The sequence below is a fragment of the Taudactylus pleione genome, unplaced genomic scaffold (genome assembly GCF_031769625.1).
Source record: "Taudactylus pleione unplaced genomic scaffold, aTauple2 ptg000145l, whole genome shotgun sequence".
Lineage (NCBI taxonomy): Eukaryota > Metazoa > Chordata > Amphibia > Anura > Myobatrachidae > Taudactylus > Taudactylus pleione.
Window position 1 is genome coordinate 6,911,724 of NW_028284547.1, and position 23,100 is coordinate 6,934,823.

The 23,100-nt window shown below is 37.3% G+C and overlaps 2 pseudogenes; one reads left to right on the forward strand and one right to left on the reverse strand.

Annotated features, from left to right (window-relative positions):
• Nucleotides 1-6,980, reverse strand: part of LOC148522670 (uncharacterized) — a 36,009-nt pseudogene extending 29,029 nt beyond the window's left edge.
• Nucleotides 1-23,100, forward strand: part of LOC148522667 (uncharacterized) — a 360,297-nt pseudogene that overhangs the window by 329,609 nt on the left and 7,588 nt on the right.

Here is a 23,100-nt window from a genome sequence, read left to right on the forward strand (position 1 = left end):
ACAGCTCACTGGGTAGGTTTATTGCCTCCAACAGTGTAAACAGCAGCAGCATCTAACAAATGCCAGCTCATTCAGAGGCAGGCTACTCTGTGTATCACCAGTTTCACTAAGAGGCATACCACTGAGAACCTCTTAGAAAAACTCAGGGAAATCATTGCAAAATGGCTTACCCCACTTGTACTCTCCGCAGGATTTGTGATTTCTGACAATGCCAGCAATATTGTGTGAGCATTACATGTGGGTGAATTGAAACACATCCCATGTTTTGCTCACACAATTAATTTGGTGGTGCAATATGTTTTTTTAAAAATGACAGGGCTTTGCAGGAGATGCTCTCTGTGGCCCGAAAGATTTCTGGATATTTTCAACATTCAGCAACTGCATGTAGAAGATTGCAGCACCAGCAAGAACTGTAGAATTTGCCCTGCCATCATCTGAAGCAAGAGCTAGTAACTAGGTGGAATTCTACCCTCTATATGCTTCAGTGGATGGAGGAGCAGAAAATGGCCATCCAAGGCTACACTATGGTCTATGACATAGGGGAAGGAATGGGAATGCACCTTATTCAAGCGCAGTGGAGAATAACTTCCATGTTGTGCAAGGTTCTCAAACCCTTTGAACTTGCCACATGTGAAATTAGTTCTGACACTGCCAGCTTAAGTCAGGCTATTCCCCTAATCAGACTTTTGCAAAAGTAGCTGGAGAAACTGAAGGAGGAGCTGAAACTGAGTTATTACACTAAGTATGTCGGACTTATAGAACAAGCCCTTCATTCTCTTTGCCAGGATCCAAGGGTCATCAATCTTGAAATCAGATCACAATATTTTGTTGACCATACTTGATCTTAGGTTTAAGTCATGCTTTGTGTCTTTCTTTCTGATGGACTCAAATCTGAAAAGATGCAAAGAGCTGGTGGTGAAAAAATTGTCAACTCAAATGGCACATGATATGACAGCATCTCCTCTCTCAGTTTCTGCAGCTGCCAGGAAACATTTACATTTTCCTTAGAGACCCACTGCTGGTGGTAATGCAGATCAGTCAGCAAAACATAATGAGATCTGGTTAGGTCTGAAAGAACTGCCTACAATGAGTGACATGTCTACTGTGACTTTGTCTGATATGTTACCATTCAGAGAATGGTGGATGATTATTTAAGGGATAGCATACAAATAGGCATGTCACTCAGTCCATTTCACTACTGGCAGGAAAAGAGGCTTAAGTGTGTACTCTTAAAGAGTTTTCAGCACAACCGGGAACTTTGTCAGTGATTGGCGTAGGAGGTTACTTCCCCAAAATGTGGAAAAGGTGATGTTCATCAAAATGAATTACAAATTCCATGAGGAAGATATTTATCAGCAATTAAGTAAAAAAAATACAGAAGCATCTATAATGATGGATTCCAGCGAACACAAACTAAGATAGTGTGAAGAGAAGGTTGCACACACTGATGGGGATGATGATGACATCTGATCTTATCTATGTTGTAAAGCCAGTTTGTGTATGGGATCATTGCCACCAATGTCCACTGTGCATTGGCAGATTGTTTTGTGGGGGGTCCAAACAAACCAATCATTTCAGCCATAAGTGGCAGTCACTGTTGCTGAAGTGATTGGTTTGTTAAACTATGAATGTCCTGTTTCATATATACAACATGAGGGTAGGTTGGAGGGCCCAAGGACAATTCTATCTTGCACCTCTTTTCTTTGCATTATGTACTTTTTGGGGCATTGTTGCCTGACATTTTTAATTTTATGGTTTTTGACTGTCCAGAAATTCTAATGGCCACAGATAGCATTTCTTGCATGCCCCTTTCATTTTTTTTATATAAAATTCGGAACCACCAAATTGATGGAGTGGCTATCTGGCTAACATTACTTGTACTGGAGCAGGATTGGTGCATCCTCCTTTTTCTACCTTGCTGATGTGTTGCTCATTTGCTGGTAATAGTGTTCACATGTGTTTCCTCCAGTTCTGCTATGAGTCTTCTGTTCAAGTAGAGAATCCAGTTACCCAGTCTGCATTGTTTTGCTCCTGCTGTTTGTGTCATCCAGGTGGCACAGTCAGCACTTCAGTCACTTGCCATTTATGTCATACAGGTGGACCAAGCCAAACCTCAGTACCCAGTGTTTGCAATCCAGTGTACTGCTGCTTGTTTCAACTTGGCAACACAAGTTGCACATCAGCATCAAGTGTATGCAAGCCAGCATACTGCTGCTTTTGTCAATCCAGCGCCACAAGTTGCAAAACAGTGACATTCATTCAAGGGTTCTCAGCCCTCAAAGCTGGTACATGGCCCAAAGGCTGCATATTGCTTCACAGTCCAAAGGCCACCTGTTGTCACTCCTCACCAGCCCTCAAGGCTGTAATAGCTGCAACTTGCCAAGAGTACCAGCCCTCAAGGCTGATGCAGGACTGGTTCCTAATCATAGCTCTGTATTCCACTACTACTTAGTCCAGAGGCTGCATCATCAATTAAATATCAAATACCAATTCTTACTTCAGCCAGTGGCTGCACCAATTATCAAGTATCAGCTCTTCTTACTTTAGCCAGTGTCTGTGCCAACTATCATTTCCTCAGCCAGTGGCTGCACCACTTATCAAGTTTCTGCTCTTCCTACTTCAGCCAGTGGCTGCACCAATTATCAAGTATCAATTCTTCTTACTTTAGCCTGTGTCTGTGCCAACTATCAAATCTTCAGTCAGTGGCTGCACCTATTATCAAGTATCAGCTCTTCTTACTTCAGCCAGTGGCTGCACCAATTATCTAATATCAACTCTTCTTACTTCAGACAGTTTCTGTTCCAACTATTAATTCTTCAGCCAGTGGCTGCACCAATTATCAAGTATCAGCTCTTTGTACATCAGCTAGTGGCTGCACCAATTATCAAGTATCAACTCTCCTTTCTTCAGCCAGTGTCTGTGCCAACTATCAATTCTTCAGCCAGTGGCTACACCAATTATCAAGTATCAGCTCTCTGTACATCAGCTAGTGGCTGCACTAATTATCAAGTATCAACTCTCCTTACTTCAGAAGGTGTCTGTGCCAACTATCAATTCTTCAGCCAGTGGCTTCTCCAATTATCAAGTATCAGCTCTCTGTACATCAGCTAGTGGCTGCACCAATTATCAAGTATCAACTATTCTTATTTCAGCCAGTGGCTGCATCAATTATCAACTATCAATTCCTCCTTCAGTCAGTGACTGTATTAATTATCAACTATCAATTCTTCAATCCTCAAGGTGTACCCCAACCATCATATTTGCATAGTCCTTAACTCTATTTATCACTCAGTTTTGATTCTGCCTAGAAATTATGACAGCCATCTAGATGGATGCAACCTTTTGACCCTTAACTAGAAGAAAAAAATAAATATTGTGAGCTGTGAGGTGGTCAAAGTTAACTGGAAACATGTGGAAATAAATGTTATTGAGGTTAATAATACAGTTGGAACAAAAACAGTCCCATTTTATGTGATTTTAGCAGTTTTTATGATTTTTTAAGAAAAAATCCAGATCCAAAACCCAAACCAAAAAACAAAACACAGAAGCTAGGTTTTGGCAAAAACCAATCCATATCTAAAACCAGGGGATATACAGATTCAAAACCAAAACACGGGGGTCGGCGCACATCTCTATTTGTCTGCGAAACCAGTGTTTGCAAGAGGAACTAAGTGTGACAGATGACATCCTGTTGCACAGCAGATCACTGAAGCCATTATGGCTATGTTTGCATTAAATTTGCATCCAATTTCCACTATCATTGCTTCTTGTTTTAGATGATTAATCAAGGTCATGTTTCCATGCTACACAATTCCATCACAATTCTGTTTAATCAAAACAGCAATTCTTCACCTGTACTGGGATGTTATAAAAAAGTTATTATTTCCCAAGAAATGCAATTGAACTGTCTATCCACTTAATAGGTGTTATTGGTCAAACTAAAGATAACATGACTGTGCCAGTCACTATGTGGATGTATCATTTAACCAGCAATAGTATCTAACACACAATGTCAGCTATTTCACATGCAGGTTACTCTCTGTATCACTGACTTCACTAAAAAGCAAACTGGTGCCAATCTGTTGGATAAATTAAGGGATTTGATAGCAAAGTGGCTTACCCAACTTTATTCAGGATTTGTACTATAAATACAGCTGGGTAAATTTGAACACATTCAATACTCGGGTTTCAGCAAACTTCTAAAATAATTTGAAATTATAACTACTGAAGTGAGTCAGCTCTTACCCTTAATTAAACTAATAAGAAAGCAGTTAGAGAAGCTGACTCAAAACTCAAGACCATACAATAATCATCGGGCAACTGGGAGCAACATCAACATTGTGTCTGACTCAGAAACAGGCCCTAAAAGGCTAATTATTATTTGCTTGATAGTAATGTGAGCCTTGAAGTACTAATATGTTAAATAAAAATAGTTAAGGTTACTCTTACAATTTGATTAGATGCTGATTTGTGGTAATAAGTAATCATACTATAATCTTGTAAAAATTCATGCAGCACCCATATTACTTTGGGAGTTATATATAAAATATAGTATTTTTATTTTTATCTGGCCTCTGCACAAACAAATACATTCTCCAGCTACAAGAAAAATCACAGAAAACCTCAACTCCCAATATTACCTACCAATATTCTATTTCTCTATTAGATGAGGTTTGATCTATGTACTTAATTATAATCAAAAATATGAAATTGTTTATAGGTGATTATGATGTTTATTGATATATTGAACCTATATATACATAAATGTGCAGTCAGATCTCCTGAAGTTAACACGAGAGGGATCACAAAAAAATAGCATTAGCTCATGCAGCCAAGGCCCACAAAGCTCCGCTTTGCTGATCTTTTAAATAACATCCTTATAGAACACTGTGGGGACAGCTGCTGTGGAGCTTGGTACAGTAGAGTAGATCATCTCTTTCTTTTTGTTTTGGTACATTTAAAGTATACTTTTTTCTGCCCTTAAACATACAGAAACATCATATTTTATAATACATATTATATAATGAATATTCCATGCTGGAAAACTTAAACCTTTTAAAAACTTCAATCAGACTGTTTTCCTTAAGAAAACAGAACTATATGAATTTGAAGCGGCAACATAATTAAATGCTAAACCAGCCTTTGTTACAACTCATTTTTGTTGCTGCTTTAAATCCATACTTCACAGTCACTGATAATTGGTGGAATTGAGAAAATGAGGGTTAGAAAATTTACCCCTATGCCTTTCCTATATTCTTCTTATTTCATAGGCAAACAAACACATACACATAAATACACCTCAGTCTCTATTTTCCCTTTGTGCTCAGCTTCACCCACTCTCTAGTAATCACTTCTTACAAACCCTGAATTTTCCCCTGTGAGTACTGCATGTTCTTGTCGGCACCCACTCTCTAGTTATCCTTCCTACATCCCTGTTTTGCACCCGCATAGACAGAATTTAGCTGTCTCTGCTGCAGTCCTGCTCGGCAGCCAGCTGATCCCTTCCTTTAGCTTAGTAGACACATAAAGGTTTTAGTACAGTCTTGTGAGATTATGATGTCAAATCTTGCGAGAACAGGGCATCCCCTTAGAGGAGCAACAACAGGGGCATGAGACTTTAACAAGGGCAACGGTAACTTGTGACAACATTACAGAGATCAGCTGGGCCATCAACACTTGCACCAACCTTATTAACTTTTTATCAAATACAAATTTGTCACTTTCCTATCTATATTATATATTTTGCTGATAATTTTTAATATGGATAATCTTCCTTAACATATATGCAATAAACTAGGGCACTACACCTAGAAAATGGCTATTCTCTCTGTCGTTTGTTGTATACTATTGTATTATTTGTTATTAATAGCACCACCAAGTGCACCTATCCAGCCTAACATCCCTTTATCTATTTCTGTGCACACCCAAGCTGTGTTTCAGGCAGAAGGTGATGTGGCCTCGTGCTTCCAAAGCAATGCTCCCAGTTGTATCACATTTTGAGGGCATGACTGTGTGTTATACCTCCATACACATTATATTGGTGTCTTGTCCAGGCAGCCCTCTGCTTCTCCAGGTACTGTGTAGATGACACATGCATTTGAACAACTATACCCACAGCTTGGTGACACCATCTAAGAGAATTACACTAAAATAGCAGAGCAGACCCCATAAGATGGTGTAACCTGGTGCAACCCCTAGTGATGCCACTGGCACTGCTTTATGCTATTATAGTGAACTTTTTATTTTCAGATAAATAAAAATTTCATACAATTTTGGGGGTTTCAACATACACATTGTTTATTACATTACACTTCTGCAGAAGATCAATTGCAGACATTTCTTCTCTCCTGTCTTAAACAAGATTGATTTATATATAACACTTGTCCCATTCAGAAAATGAAAATTTCCTCACTTGTAAAAATATTGAAGTGATGAAGTGATGCAATTTAACAAAAGAAACACATTATACATTCAGGCTTTTAGACTGATTAATAAGTGTTTTTACTACTAAAACTGTTGCTATGTTTAGTGAGTGGTTTTTCTCCTATGTGACTCCTCTGATGTACAACAAGATTTGAAAAATCAGTAAAACATTTGCTGCATTCAGAACATGTAAATGGTTTCTCTCCTGTGTGAATCCTCTGATGTCTAACTATCTGTGACTTTATGGAAAAACATTCTTTGCATTCAGAACATTTAAATAGTTTCTCTCCTGTGTGAATCCGCTGATGTATAACAAGATATGACTTCCGGGAAAAAAATTTGCTGCATTCAGAACATGTAAATGGTTTCTCTCCTGTGTGACTCCTCTGATGTATAACAAGATAAGACTTTGCGAAAAAACATTTGCTGCACTAAGAACATTTAAATGGCTTCTCTCTTGTGTGAATCCTCTGATGTATGAGAAGCTGTGATTTATATGTAAAGCTTTTGTCACACTCAGAGCACAGATGCAGTTTCTCTCCAATGAGACTCATCATGTATTAGATGAGAAACAAATTAGCTGTAAAAGTTTTCTCCTATCAAGAAAATGAGAATAGATTTTGGGGATCCTTTATAGGTGTAAGAAGAAATAATGTCTTCAGTCGGCTTGATCAGAGATCAAAGTCCCTTTACTACTATATCTTCAAATAGTCTTAGTGGGGATCCTGCTCTTTATTTGTTCTGCAAGAAAAAAGATTGTATTAAAAAGCATAAATGTTACAAGAGTAAAATGACTATTGCTGTAATAGTGTCATTCTATATACAGAACTTGATATATATATATAAATATATATATATATATATATATATATATATATAATAGGTGAAGAAAGGATGGCACTCCATAGACTTGTAGAATAATGTAAAAGCAGTCCTTTATTGACGTTTCGGGGTTTCCCCCTTCCTCAGGGACAACAGTACAAATAACACAAACAAAGTACAGATATATAAAGCCACATAATCACTGAACATCGCACTCACCTGCAGGACCCACACGTCCGGCTCCACGAAATCGCGCCCAGCACACTCGGCGCCAAATTCGTGACATCATCAGATGGGGCCCCGCAGATCAGCGGACCATGTGATCTGGTTGCCAAGCAACCACAAACAACATTTATTGCACAATACTAAAAAATGTAAGCTAGCACTCATACATAAGCTAGCATTCATATATATAACTAATGCATATTAATAATACCACATAGGCATATATCAAATACAACACAGAATTAATACACAATTAAAAAAACGGACACATTAACAACAGATATATTCTATATAGATACAGACAAACAGGTTTGTAATATCAATACCCTTCAATAGTTGATACCAAAGGAAACAGAACTAAGAAAAACACCATCCTAGAGAAAACACTGCAAACCCAGTGTCTCATTGAGACCCCTGGGAGCAATGGTATCTAAGATGTGTATCCATCTACTTTCTTTTTGCAATAATAATTTATTTCTATTACCGCCCCGTATAAGTGGGGGCACATGGTCAATAATAATAGCTCGGATGGATGCCACCCCATGTTGGAGCTGGGCACAGTGCCATGCAAAAGGCTGCTCACTGCTCCCACTACCCAGGGCCTGTTGTATGGCGGAACGATGCAGCGCCCTACATTCTTTAAATTGGCGCTGGGTTTTACCGACATACGACAGGCCATGGGGACAGGTGAGCAGATAAATGACATACGTAGTAGAACACGTTAAAGCAAAATTAATCTTAAAACGTTTCCCTGTATGGGGATGACAAAAGGAATTACCCACAGTTAGTCCTCTGCATGTGACACAGCCAAAGCATCTATGACAACCTGTCCTGGTACTTAAAAAATGTGTTGGCTGCGCTTGTCGATCCAACCCAGTTATATCTAAACGCATAAAATAGTCACCAATATTCCTACTCCTAGTAAAACTAGGTAGGAGTCTAGACTCATTTAGAGCTGGCAGCTCTCTGTCAGAGCTAACTATAGGCCACCATTGTTTAGTCTTTTTCACCAGCAAAGGACTTTCAGCACAATATCTATTGACCCAAGGGATGCATTTATTGTCAAATTTTTTCTTTTGATTTTTCGGACATAATAATTCATCCCTTGACATATGTAAAACTTTTTCTTTAAGCTTAAGCAATTCCTGATGGTCATAACCCCGACACATAAATTTCTCAACCACACCATCAAGGGCAGGTTCAACCTGGGAATCATCAGATACTATACGTCTTACTCTTAGAAGCTGGGAATATGGTAAACCTTTACGTAAAGGCAAGGGGTGAAAGCTATCATTTCTCAATAAGGTGTTCCTATCCGTAGCTTTAGTGAATAGAGAAGTCTTAAAGGACACTTCAGCAAAAGAAATATGTACATCAAGAAAATTAACATCAGTATCATGACACTGATAAGTCAACTTTACCACGCCATCAGAATCATTGAAATTATCCAAAAGAGATGACAACTGAACCTCTGGGCCAATCCACATAATCAATAAGTCATCAATATAGCGGAGGTATAAAGCAACCTCAGCCTTTAGATGACCATTCACAAAAAATAAAGACTGTTCCACCGCATACATAAAGGCATTGGCATACGATGGGGCCACAGAGGACCCCATCGCACACCCCACCAACTGAAGGTAATACGCTCCATCAAAAATAAAATAATTGTGTGTTAGAATTAACCACAACAGCTGAACAACAAACTCAATTGGTGGTCCTTCATAATAAGGGTCCTGCCGCAGAATACGTTTAACAGCCTCAACAGCTGCATCATGTGGGATGCAGGTGTAGAGGCTTGAAATGTCTGCAGTACACATGAGTAATGGTACATCCTTAATATGCAAATCTTTCAACTTCAAAAGCAACATTTATTTTATTTTTGATGGAGGGTATTACCTTCAGTTGGCGGGGTGTGCGATGGGGTCCTTTGTGGCCCCATCGTATGCCAATGCCTTTATGTATGCGGTGGAACAGTCTTTATTTTTTGTGAATGGTCATCTAAAGGCTGAGGTAGCTTTATACCTCCGCTATATTGATGACTTATTGATTATGTGGATTGGCCCAGAGATTCAGTTGTCATCTCTTTTGGATAATTTCAATGATTCTGATGGCGTAGTAAAGTTGACTTATCAGTGTCATGCTACTGATGTTAATTTTCTTGATGTACATATTTCTTTTGCTGAAGGGTCATTTAAGACTTCTCTATTCACTAAAGCTACGGATAGGAACACCTTATTGAGAAATGATAGCTTTCACCCCTTGCCCTTACGTAAAGGCTTACCATATTCCCAGCTGCTAAGAGTAAGACGTATAGTATCTTCCCAGGTTGAACCTGCCCTTGATGGTGTGGTTGAGAAATTTTTGTGTCGGGGTTATGACCATCAGGAATTGCTTAAGCTTAAAGAAAAAGTTTTACATATGTCAAGGGACGAATTATTATGTCCGAAAAATCAAAAGAAAAAATTTGACAATAAATGCATCCCTTGGGTCAATAGATATTGCGCTGATAGTCCTTTGCTGGTGAAAAAGGCTAAACAATGGTGGCCTATAGTTAGCTCTGACAGAGAGCTGCCAGCTCTAAATGAGTCTAGACTCCTACCTAGTTTTACTAGGAGTAGGAATATTGGTGACTATGTTATGCATTTAGATATAACTGGGTTGGATCGACAAGCGCAGCCAACACATTTTTTAAGTACCAGGAGAGGTTGTCATAGAATCTTGGGCTGTGTCCCATGCAGAGGACTAACTGTGGGTAATTCCTTTTGTCATCCCCATACAGGGAAACGTTTTAAGATTTATATTGCATTAACGTGTTCTACTACATATGTCATTTATCTGCTCACCTGTCCCTGTGGCCTGTCGTATGTCGGTAAAACCCAGCGCCAATTTAAAGAATGTATGGTGCTGCATTTTTCCGCCATACGACAGGCCCTGGGTAGTGGGAGCAGTGAGCAGCCTTTTGCACGGCACTGTGCCCAGCTCCAACATGGAGTGGCATCCATCCGAGCTATTATTATTGACCATGTGCCCCCACTTATACGGGGTGGTAATAGAAATAAATTATTATTGCAAAAAGAAAATAGATGGATACACATCTTAGATACCATTGCTCCCAGGGGTCTCAATGAGACACTGGGTTTGCAGTGTTTTCTCTAGGATGGTGTTTTTCTTAGTTCTGTTTCCTTTGGTATCAATTATTGAAGGGTATTGGTATTACATACCTGTTTGTCTGTATCTATATAGAATATCTCTGTTGTTAATGTGTCCGTTTTTTTAATTGTGTATTAATTCTGTGTTGTATTTGATATATGCCTATGTGGTATTATTAATATGCATTAGTTATATATATGAATGCTAGCTTATGTATGAGCGCTAGCTTACATTTTTTAGTATTGTGCAATAAATGTTGTTTGTGGTTGCTTGGCAACCAGATCACATGGTCCGCTGATCTGCGGGGCCCCATCTGATGACATCACGAACTCGGCGCCGAGTGTGCTGGGCGCGATTTCGTGGAGCCGGATGCGTGGGTCCTGCAGGTGAGTGTGATGTTCAGTGATTATGTGGCTTTATATATCTGTACTTTGTATGTGTTATTTGTACTGTTGTCCCTGAGGAAGGGGGAATCCCTGAAACGTCAATAAAGGACTGCTTTTACATTATTCTACAAGTCTATGGAGTGCCATCCTTTCTTCACCTATTACATGGAGATAGCAGCTTGCACCTCTGGAGAGGCACCCTAGCAAGTACCATACCTTATCCCCTACATGAGAGTGCCGGGTTTTCTGGTTTCTGTATAAATATATATATAAATATATATATATATATATATATATATATAATTAAATACACTGACAAACATAAATATTCTATTTACCATTGTTTTATATCTGTGTGAATGCAATATTACCATTTCCAGTTAGATCTACAGCAGATATCAATACTTACTTTAATACACATGGTCTATTAATGTATTTGTTTAAAGTATAATCCTCATACTATGACCTCATTACTCACCCCCTGCAGTGACCATAGATGGGTCACATGCTACCAATCCTGTCACACCTACTGTCATAGATGCACCAGGACAAGGCTGGATTATAGGTGAGGTGGATAGGGCAGTCACCTAGGGGCCTCCACACAGACACAAATAATCCCCTGACCCAGCCCATACTGCACCATCCCTGGATTGACTGCATTGCATTTGGCAGCAACCCAAATTCTCCCACTGCTGTAAAGCACAAAGCAGCATATGGTGGGCTGGGGAGAGATACTGCTGACAGGTAAAAAGGAGGAGGGGAGGCATCAGACCCAGGCTCCTCCAAAAAGCCTTTGCCCAGGTAATTAATACTTATAATATTTGTCCCCCTCTCAGCACCCCTGTATAGAGATACATTATACACAAATGATACAACAATACTGATAGAGAATGTATAGCTATTTTAAACATATGATCTCACAATTTGGGGTACATGTTAGTATTTGTTTAGCAAAAGGTTTCTATGTAAGATTATGAGACACCTAAATGAATTAATACGCTACATATCTGGCTTCTATCATTTATGTGACAGACTATAAGTGCCCACCAATATTTTTGCTAATGTTTTATGAAATTACATTATTAATGTTCATAATAGTTCATGTACATCTAACATCAGTCACCCAGAGGATAATGTGACATAATACAATATACAGTGTAATATCTGGATATTTGAAATGTTTTATTTGCAATTCAATATTTTTTAATAGATAATGAAAAATATAGTGTATAAAGCTTATATTAATGTACCACTTTAAATAAAAAATATTGTAACACTAACTATGTAACAATTGTTAAGGTTAAACTTTTTAATTATTGATAGCAAGACAACATCTACGAAATAATATCTACAAATATTTGTGTATGTTTCAGTATATTCTTATGTATTATATAATTACCTTACTCTGTGGATTCCTCCTTCTGTCACTTTCTTACTCCTACATCCATCCAGCTCTCCAACCAGCAACTAAACCAGCAGCTCTTCCATCAGCTATCAGTAGCCTTGTACAACCTATTTATAGTTATTCCTCCCCATCTCTCTCCAGTAGTTCCCAGGATGACCAGAAGGAATTCTTACATTGAATACTTTAATAGCATTACCATATATTCATTCAACAAAGCAGCTTCTCATGCCTAGCTCCTTGTCTTGTAATTGAGGTATAAATATTCCTAAGGTCACCTTGGCAGGGGGTAGCATCTTGCATTCAAATTAGATCATAGCAGCCCCTGACAACCTGTTATGCCATCAAAGTGACCTTTTGTTTATGTGTCACCTATTGTCTATGCAAAGTTTCAGCAGAAAGACCTGTTCTATATATTAGCAAGAACCTCAGAATGATTCACTGTAAATAATAACATAAAAAGTAAAGTACCAGTCAAAAGTTTGTACAAACTTGAATATTGAATATTGAAGATATTGTGATAATGAGTTTCTTAGAAATACATAGTCAAGATATGGCGAAATATAATTTCTTTAAAAAAAATTGTTTTTATTTAGAACATTAGTGTAATTTAATTATATGTTTTGTTCATTAATGCCCAATGCAAGTCAATAGTGCTATTAAAGGGTTTGGTGGGTCATAAACTTGTATAAGACCATATTTTTTGGATGTAGAAGACCATAATGTGTCCAGAACAGCTCATGTTAGCACAGATAGACAATCCATCATTTTATTAAGAGATGAAGGTTGCACAATCTGGGAAATTGCAACAACTTTGATATTTTCATCAAGTGCAGCAGCAATCTCCATAAAGCGCTATCATGTAACAGGCTCACATGAGGATCACCACTGCAAAGGCAGAAAATACATTTATTATTGTTACCACCCTCAGAAATCATGTATTAATAACATCTTAGATTATAGGCCACACAAATGTTAAATCGAGATAAAGCTGCAAACACATCTCACCATCAACTGTTTGGAAAAGACCTGGTAAAATTGCTGCAAAAAAAATATTGTAGGAAAGCAATAAGAAGAGACTTGCTTGGGCCAAGGAACACAGGTTGTGGATATCAGACCAGTTCATCAGTCCATATTTATGTTTCCATCTGCCATACTGACCCACTGCCAGTGGTGTAATGGATATTAGATATTTCATTTTTGTAGCAAAGGTATGCAGTCAGGAAGTCGCGGTCAAAATACCAGTGGTTGTTAAGGGATATTGATTGAGTTATGGAGTTTCCAAGTAGTTTATTTTGCTACAATTTTTTAGCTTTGCTGACATTTTAAATTGTATTTGCTATATATCCCTTTGATCTTCCACTGGGCCATTCATATGAGGTACAATAAAACATTATTAATTTCTTTCTATATAAATATGCATTATTATCACAGGTTAATATATATATATATATATATATATATTTATTTATTTTTTTCTATGCAAGTTTTTCTCTCAAAAATGTGCCATGTAGAAGTGTGCTCTATACCTCTCCCATCTGTGGCTGTACAGACACATGTGCAAATTGAGATGTGCATACTTAATAAAGAGAAAAATTGCTTCAAAACAAAAAATTCTTAAGAGTACTCCTGTACATATATAACATTTGTTTTTTAAATAGCCTCTTGTAGTTTTTTCTTAAATGGAAACAATTAAGTTATTCCTCTGTCTCGTACCAACATCCTGACAGTTGGTGTGACTGGTCACCTCACCAATTATGCAGTCTGTGAATGCAATTAATAAACTATTTAATATAAGACTTATAAACACTACCAAAACCTTATTTTCTGTTTAAAACGTCTGGGTTACTAGCAAGCTCTGATCACAATTCACTTCTGCAAAACTTAATAACAATTAGAAGAGTTTGCTATTGTATAGGAAACATAATAAAATAAGTATGGAACGCTGCAAAGCTTGCATAAAGTCTAGATGTAGTACCATTAATCCCATCAAAAAACAATAAACTCTAAGATTCAAATGATAAGGTTACTTCAGACTTGCGACTATACTAAATACTTTTGTTTGCGCATAGTTAAACAAATAGTTGAAAATCACACAGAAATCCACCGTAGTTTATTTAAAAGGTTTATATATGATCTTCAAAGCCCGGTCAACATGTCACCCTTTTTTTCTCTTTGCGTTAATATAAGAAATTATTATCATGCCTTACTACAGAATAAAATAAAACTGCTTAGAGTATGTAGAAAGCCTACTATTATTGTAAAATGGATAATAGAAAAACCATTATAAATCAATAGTTAAAACACAATTTCCCATTAGAAAAAAAAGACTACATGCCGTTTATGTAGTTTCAACCAAACAAAGTGGTTTATGGTTAACAAAAATTAAAGTTTCAGTAGAGCCAAGTATAATTCTTTATTCATAATGAACTTATGGTGTCCATATTTTTCTGTTGTAATAACTAATATGAAGCTTTCAAAAAATTAGGAAAACAAAAAACTCTCACACAAATCCCACACAAAACACTCTTCATTTTTATCTGTATGAAAGGTGGGTGAATCCTCCGCTACCCCCAAACATTTTACTTAGTTCATACCACTACACAAATGCATTCAAACTGCATTTTCTCTTACACCCTATTATCTTGACTAGCAAGATGTGACTGCAGGATGTACACGTCAGTAACCTGCTTTAAGAAAGATAGGGAGAAAAGTTATGGGAGGAAAGTTATTATTTCTTCCCTTGTGTTCTTTTTTTCTTTGCTTTTTTTCTTTGCTGAAAAGTGAAAGTGAAAACAAATTTTTTGAATACAGTAGTGTCTGTAGAGTCTTGTAGTCCGAGAAGGAAAAACTGCAAACAAAAAGTTTGAAACATTTATAAACAAGATTTGTATAAAATTATGCAATTGCATTTTTAAGTAGAGGTACCTTTCACATAGGTAAATATAAATACTTATATTTTTTTAATCCGGAGTTCATTCTGTTAAAAAACAAAAATAGAATAGTCGTTAATGAGTGTTTGTCATTTAGAGGCACTAAAACAAAATAAGAAAATCATTAAAAAGTTCTGTAAAAGTACTGTATCACACTGAATTTGGAAAAAAAAAGTTCTTAAATTTAGGATCTGCTGTCAATATCATTGCAATGAAAAAAAATAATTGTATTGTTTCTAAGTTTGTAAGGTCCATGTATATGTTTTAATTAACTTCTTCATTAAGGAAAAATTATATTAGGCTTATCAGGCCCATCGTGCCTATAGAAATTCAAGGTAAACCCTGACTGTATTGTAGATGGCCAAGGCTTCATTGACCTCAATTGTTTTATAGGCGGTGCCATAGAGGCACTGCTGTTGCAGCAGCTGTTGTATCGGTATGCTGCTGCTTACGAGTAATTTAGTTTGTTACCTGTTTTTGTGTTTGAGAATATCATAATCATGTAGTATAGCTACTTTAATTAAAATCTGTACCATGTCTGTTGTCTAAGTAGGGAGTTGTGTTTGCAATGTGGTTTTAATAGAATCTAAAAGACCCTTGACTAATATACTTGCAGTCATAGTGGTATGTGTGGCACTTGTTTTTACATGTTGTATGCCTGTAAAATGTTTCACTTCTAAAACAGACCTTTTACAATAATCCCATACTGAATCTTGGTTTGTTAGTTTAATAGTAAATATTCTCCACCAGTGAACTCCATGGTGGAAAAATAATGCTTGTTGGGTTTCTAATTGGGGAAAGAACCATGAGAACAATGAATTTCACGTGAGTCACTGTCCCTATTTCCTTACTGTGGGGAGACTTTGTCCCTTACTCTCATGATTAATGTTGATATTGGCACAAAGTCACCAACTTCATGAGATGTGTCATCGTGCTGTCTAATAATATCTTCAGAAAGATTTGGTGTTGAAATCGGGCTCTTTTCAAAAGGATCGGGTATATCTTTAAAATGTTGGGTAGAACCACCATTAATGTCTACCCACTGTTGTAAAATTTAACTTTTAGGTAGTGTCTACAAATTATGTGTTTCTGCATCTGTGCTGTCGGATGCAGGACTTTTACAATATTGTCTCACTAGGTCCTGGGTAATTTGTCTCACTGTAAATAGCTTTTGCTTTAGTTTCTAATGTGGAAAAAGGAAGGTAAGTTGAGAAACAATACTTTTAGGAATAAGAAAATTGCTGGTACTAGTAATTGGATTATCTGTAGTAATGGCCACTGCACAATAGACGGCTGACCGATTTGTGTTTGGCAGTAAAGCTGTTTTTAGGAATGTCCCCCACTCATTATTCATTGGCTGATAATCAGGTGCTATGACCCTAATACACTCACAGCAGGCTGCCAATTCCTGGGTGAGATTTGGAAAGCCACTGAGCAATGACGATGTCTAGGAAACATTTGAATTAGTGGGGGTTTTAGTTTCAAGGGGCATTGATTTAGGGTTGGTAGTCTGTGGTGATACATTTTTGACTACCTTAGTTTTTCTTGCAATATGCTTGCGTGCTTTTTATTTTGGTACACTTGGATGTAGGCTGGCGGTCCTGCTTAAGGTATTGCAACTGGCTGATTATCTGGAATATGTGGAGTTCCTCAAAGTTTCATAAGAATAGGACTTACATCATATTTGGGCAGAGACTCAGAATGGTCTGTTGTTTATCTAGGGGTGTTTTCTGTTGTGTAATCTAGCATGCCTTTGCAGGCTGCGTTACCATTTTTGCAATCACATAGTTTAAGTCTTCTTGCAGAAGCAGTGCTAAGTACTGCCTGGCTGCCCTGGGTTTCATCAGGAGCTATAAGAGGACCATCTGCAGTAATAGCAGGGTCTCTAACTTACATAGAAATCTCAGGCAGCTTCTTGCAGGTATTACTATCGCATTGGTAGGGGTCAGTAGATACTGGCACTAATACCGTAGAGGTACTTATTAGAGATGCAGTTGCTGCTGATGCCATAATGGAAAAATGCTGTGCTACCTTTGAGCATATACTTTTATATTTCCATAGATTTAAACATTCCATATGATTAAATATATCACATTTACGTAAAGCCAACATCTTACATTTGAATTGTGTTAATATGGAAGATTCAAATGTACCATGGAGAGGAAAAGCATCACTTGTACACACTGTCCACTGATTAACATACTGCATACAATCATAACCATACTTTTGTATCATGACATTTCAAGGTCCTTGTGGATTTACATGTGAATTTTCACTTTTAGTCTGTTTCATTGCTGTTGCTCATTGTATCAAAATTGTGTTTTTTTCTTAAACGTCTTTGTAGCTTACTTAAAAAAAAACATTACTTATGTTGAAGCACAATTAGACATTTGTTTTAAAACCGAGCTGCGTAATGCTTGTTATGCATAAGCAAACAAAAACCTGTTTTCCTAAACAATGAGAGTGTTTACTCGGAACAACTTGTAGCCAGGCTACTTCAAACAAAGGAGGCTGAGCCTGCAACTGGGGATCAGCTTCATCCGAAGGAGGCTGAGCATGCAACTTGGGGAACAGCCTGCTCCAAGTGCAACCAAGCAACTCTTCAGGGAGCAACTTGTGTGATGTGCAATGCAAGCAACTCTTGACTACCTACATGAATATTTGAATAAAGTGGCATATCTGCCTAAATAATTAAGAGGATATGTTTGCCCAAATGATTTAATTCTCAAAATGAACTACTGACCTCATTCCTGGTTTAGCACTAAAGGATTTCCGATACTCTAGACATTAGTAGTCTCCTCTTAAGACCTCCCACAGTCTCTACAACACCTAAAGTCAGACACACATGTCACAACATTCCCAACAGAAGAAAATATAAGCAAGAATTAATTAGCAGCAACTACTCCATAGCTGTTTGAATCCTTCAGAACACATTTAAACCCATGAAAACATGAAAACAAAACACCTTAACATCAAAGTCTACAAATTATTACTCTTTTATAGTCCTACTTATTTAACAGGTTCAATCTTTAAGCAGAGAGTTGTACTCACCAATCAGCTGACATGGACAGTCTTTCACACATTGCCACAGAGAGGGACTTTGCAATGACAATATAAAACAAAAATTAATGTAAGCCTTGCTTACCTCAGTGTGCTATGACTATCTCAGTAGATCTCCTCTGTCTGGCAATGGAAGAAAGAAGCTGTGGTCTGTGGTTTGTGGTGAGCAGATGGCCCTTAGAAAAAGTCAGTATGTAGCCCACCAATTATCAAAGCGATAATAATGGTAAGCCGCACAAGAGGTAAAAGATAACATTCTTTTTTATGTTCTCAGCAAACATCATAAATCAGCAATAACATCAGCACCAATATTTGCAGCAACAACATGCTGTCAAGGGCTTCAAAATAGAATACCTAATCATCTCATTACTTCAGTTGCCTTATATAACAAAGCTCATTACAATATTCATAAGTATACAGTGTCACAAGGTAATCTTCTTTCTTTATCTACATCTAAGTGAAATTAAAGTGACATTCCTTAATTCTCATTGCTCCTATGCAAATGTCCAGGGTTACAACTCAATGTCCATATGTCTAGGTCATTTTGGATTCTGAGATATGTCCCATACATCACATGGGGCAGTCTTTAAGCACAGACTGTGCCAACTTCTTTTGGACCCTTTTCATGATATCAGACACTGCCATCAGCTGGTAGAAGATGTATATCTTTATCTGTAACCCACAATCTCCAGGAAGCATCTGGGTGCCTGTTGATTACACTCTACAAAACCTCAAACCCTGTATGAAGTCACACAATGGCTTTGCAGGCCATCTTTAAAGAGAATATTTTGTATACATTTTAATATAATTAATAAACTTCTAACTAATATACTTCTTAGAATAAACATCTGATCCCTTTATACAAATGCCATTGCTATTTGTGATTTTACCTTAATTAATCACACAATCCTTATATTACTTATTAATTAATATAAGTTCTTTATTGATCAAATACCATAAGTCTGCATTCTAACTTTATCTACTCAGACTTCAGACTGTCAACAAGTTATATAACTAACATTCAGCCATATTGTAAGATTAAAAACATATATTTATTTCTTATAATGAACATTTTCTATCTGCAACCTTTTATCAACCTCTAATCACTTATTTCTATTTCAAATATGTATATTCTTTTTGCACCTTATTATTTATTTATTCAAACTTATTTCCAATAGTTTATATTCACTTATGATTATTACATGATTACATGTATTTATTTCACACAAATGCCTTCTACTGCTTAACTAAGGAAAATTATATTTTCGCTTTAACAGTACAAAATATATTTAATAGACCAGGCAATATATTTACTATAGTGCAGGTTTATAGATGTGGAGTTGTTGCCCAAAGCAACCAATTAGACTCTACTTATTTATCTAGCACCTTCTAGAAGATAATAGCAAGAATCTGGTTGTTATGGGCAATAACTACACTTCTAAAAACCCACACATTAGTAAATATACCCCCAGAATGCTAGTGTACACTGGAAAACAGCAGATAAATTATGGTTTGAGGTTTCCTCTGTTGAAGCATTATGCTCTCCAGGAAAGTTTAGTATAATTAAGCTATCTGGCCTTTCTCTTGTATTGGTGTCTCTAATAATTGAAGAGCAGCACATTGAGGCTGCAGTTTGCTGGCAACATGGAACTGTTAGCAGCACGTATGTAAATATGGTTTCTACTAGCAATCTCTGATGAGGAACAGTCAGGGTTTAATATATTTAGACAATTTTATTAATAAGCAGTTAAGTTGATCATCTGGAAACAGTATCTGATAATAATAACAAGATGATTTAGAGCTGCTGCTGAGGATTATATTCATTGGCCATTAGCAACCTTGTATACTTTCTCATTCAACAACAGCTGAGAGGCTAGCCCCATTCCAAGTTAATTGTAGATCTCAACTACACATTATTCCTTGTGCACCGTACTTCTATACTTTACTCAGGGCATAGCAGAATGCTTTTGCTCCTGCTAGTAAACTGTATCTAACTCCCTTTGAATAATGGAGCTTTACTCTGTCTTAGCTAGCGAGGAGGTTCCTTGTGATAAAGATTCATGTTACCGAGAACTGCTCTGTTTTTGTTTTGCCAAGACCTATGGACCCTACTGGACAAGGGGACAGATCCTACACCTGGAAGTAGGTAGTATTGAAATTTTTTTACAGGTAAATCTTGGGAAAACTACTGGACAAGGGAACGGAACATCTCACAGAAGGAAAGTATATGTAAGTATGTTAGGTATGAAATAAACTTTTACTTTTTACTATCTTTTTATTATTTATTTTTACAGTGGGGGTATGGGTGGTGGCCACCTGCTGGCGCAGACACACTTACACCTGTAGTTCCACTGTAAAAAACAATAGTACTTATCTATATTTCCCATTATTACCTCTGCACCCACCGGCCTGTGGTGCAGGGCGGAGTCCCATGCTTCAACATAAGACTGGGGTGCTTAGGAGAGGGGTAACCCCTTTATTTTGGGGTCCCCACCTCCCCTGAGATACCCAAATTTAACTTACTAGCTTGGGTCGTAAATGTTTTGGCCAGAGCGACATGGTGAAATGGTCCCCTGGCTGTGGCATTACACCCTGGATAAATTTGATTCTGATTATTTTGATTTGACATTATATTAGGGGACAATATCTAAATTACAAGGTAACAGTCCCTTCATTGCCTATATCACTGTGCAGTTACTCATGTTGTCATTCATGGATTTGTTTATATAACAGGAGCATCCTGGTACTAGCACTGGCAGTATTAGTGCTGTTTCAACCTCTACTAGTCAAATAATGTATTTGGAAAAGTGTTGTTAGTGTGGAATGCTTAATTAGATTATTAAATCCTCTATCTATGTGTATGTTGCTTTAAGAGTGATATTAAGAGCTACATAAGTTTGAAGTTTCAGAAAAACAAGTTATTCAACATACAGTCTGGAGTAGAGAAGATAAAGTACTATCAGGGGTGGAGACCCTTGGACAGTCTGAAGATAACAAGATAGAAGATGTTGACCAAGATGGCAGGCGAGGAACACAACAAGAATATGCATCATAATGTCTTATGTTTATCTTATCTATATGTCCAGCCAGTATTGGGGGGTACAATCAAGTTGTTTGTGCACATGCATAAAGCTGACTCATGGTGACTAACCTTTGCAGACCCCTATAAATAAAGTCAGCACTCGTACTGTTCCCCAGAGCGGTCTACGCAGTGCTATGATGTGTAACTACATCGTTGTCTGTGTCTGATTTGTTCTCCAACCATGGTTGTCTGTTTGTCTGCTTGCTTTGTCTTGTAACGTAAGCTACTGCTGATACCAGATACATCGAAGGAAGTAGTACAGCTCTCAAACTATGGTCACAGCTGGTGACATTGGCATGGGAAAAGCTTAATCTGGAAACACTGACAGATCATCTCCGGTCTGCCGAGGGATAAGTTGAAAGCAAAATCGGTGAGTACATGAAAAACTTTGCCATTTGATGCAACTGTGTACTCATTTCTGCTATCCCTCTGGCAGCTGGGAGCGTTCAGTGGTAAGGATAAAAACGCTTTTCGAACGGGTTTACCCGATGTGTTTGGAATCTACTGTTTTATGTGTGTGTGTACACTTAGATTGTCTTTTTTCCTGCTCACTATCACGTTTCCTCATCCAGTATCCTTATCTGTGCTGCGCAAAGGGGGTTTTGTAAGTAACTAAATATTAAAAGTGCCAATTTTGGCATTTTTCCAGTATAACCTCTCATATGCAATATGCAATGTTTGTTATCTATATTGCACATATTGCAATTTGAAATCTTTAATTAGACATATTTTTGAGCATTATAATAGCACCATCTTGCAGTATTTTTTCAATATTACACAAGTAAATTAAAGCATAATGCATTAGAGATCTTTACAAGTCTAATTAAATGGCATAACAGAAATACAGTAAAATAACTAGGATTGTTACAGGGGACATAAAGAAATGTGTGCATGTTGTAGTGAACATTTTAAAGTTGTGATTGGGAATATTTTTATAGGGAAATGGTGAGCGGGATGGTTAGAGGTAACTTGTAGGGAAGTGTACATGCAATGTTTTGATGTTTATGTTTTTAAATAAGAACTGCTAGAGAATATAGTTTAAGAATTTATAGATAAAAGGAAACAATTTACATTAATGCTTGTTAGAAGTTATGTAGGCATTAGGTAATGAATGAAATGTGTGTTTAGATTTCATTGCACTAACTGCACATATTGCAGGGTAAAGTTAGCCAGAACAAATGCACTAGGAAAACCCACAATGCGTACTGTAAAGCGAAGACAGTACAACCACCAGAGCAAGGGGAAAAGGAGCTTTCAGTGGTCATATAGTGTGTTCATACACTGACCTTAGAGGCAAAATAGCTGCTCACATAGAAGCAACCCTTTGTCATATTGTCAACTACGGCTAGTATTGACTGCAACATTAACTGATCCATTAATGGTAGCACCAACTAAACAGTAATCTAAGTACATCATCAGTAGTGGGGTGTGGCAGACCCCTGCATAATTGTTTCTCCTTGTCTATAAGAAAGAAAAACAGAATAGTAATCACGAACAGTAAGTAAACTGGCACTGTGAATACACAGACTTGGGGGCACACATTCAGCATTGTCAGCACATTTGTGAACACCATAGGGAAAAAAGTTCAAGTACACGCAAGCTCAGCCGGGGACA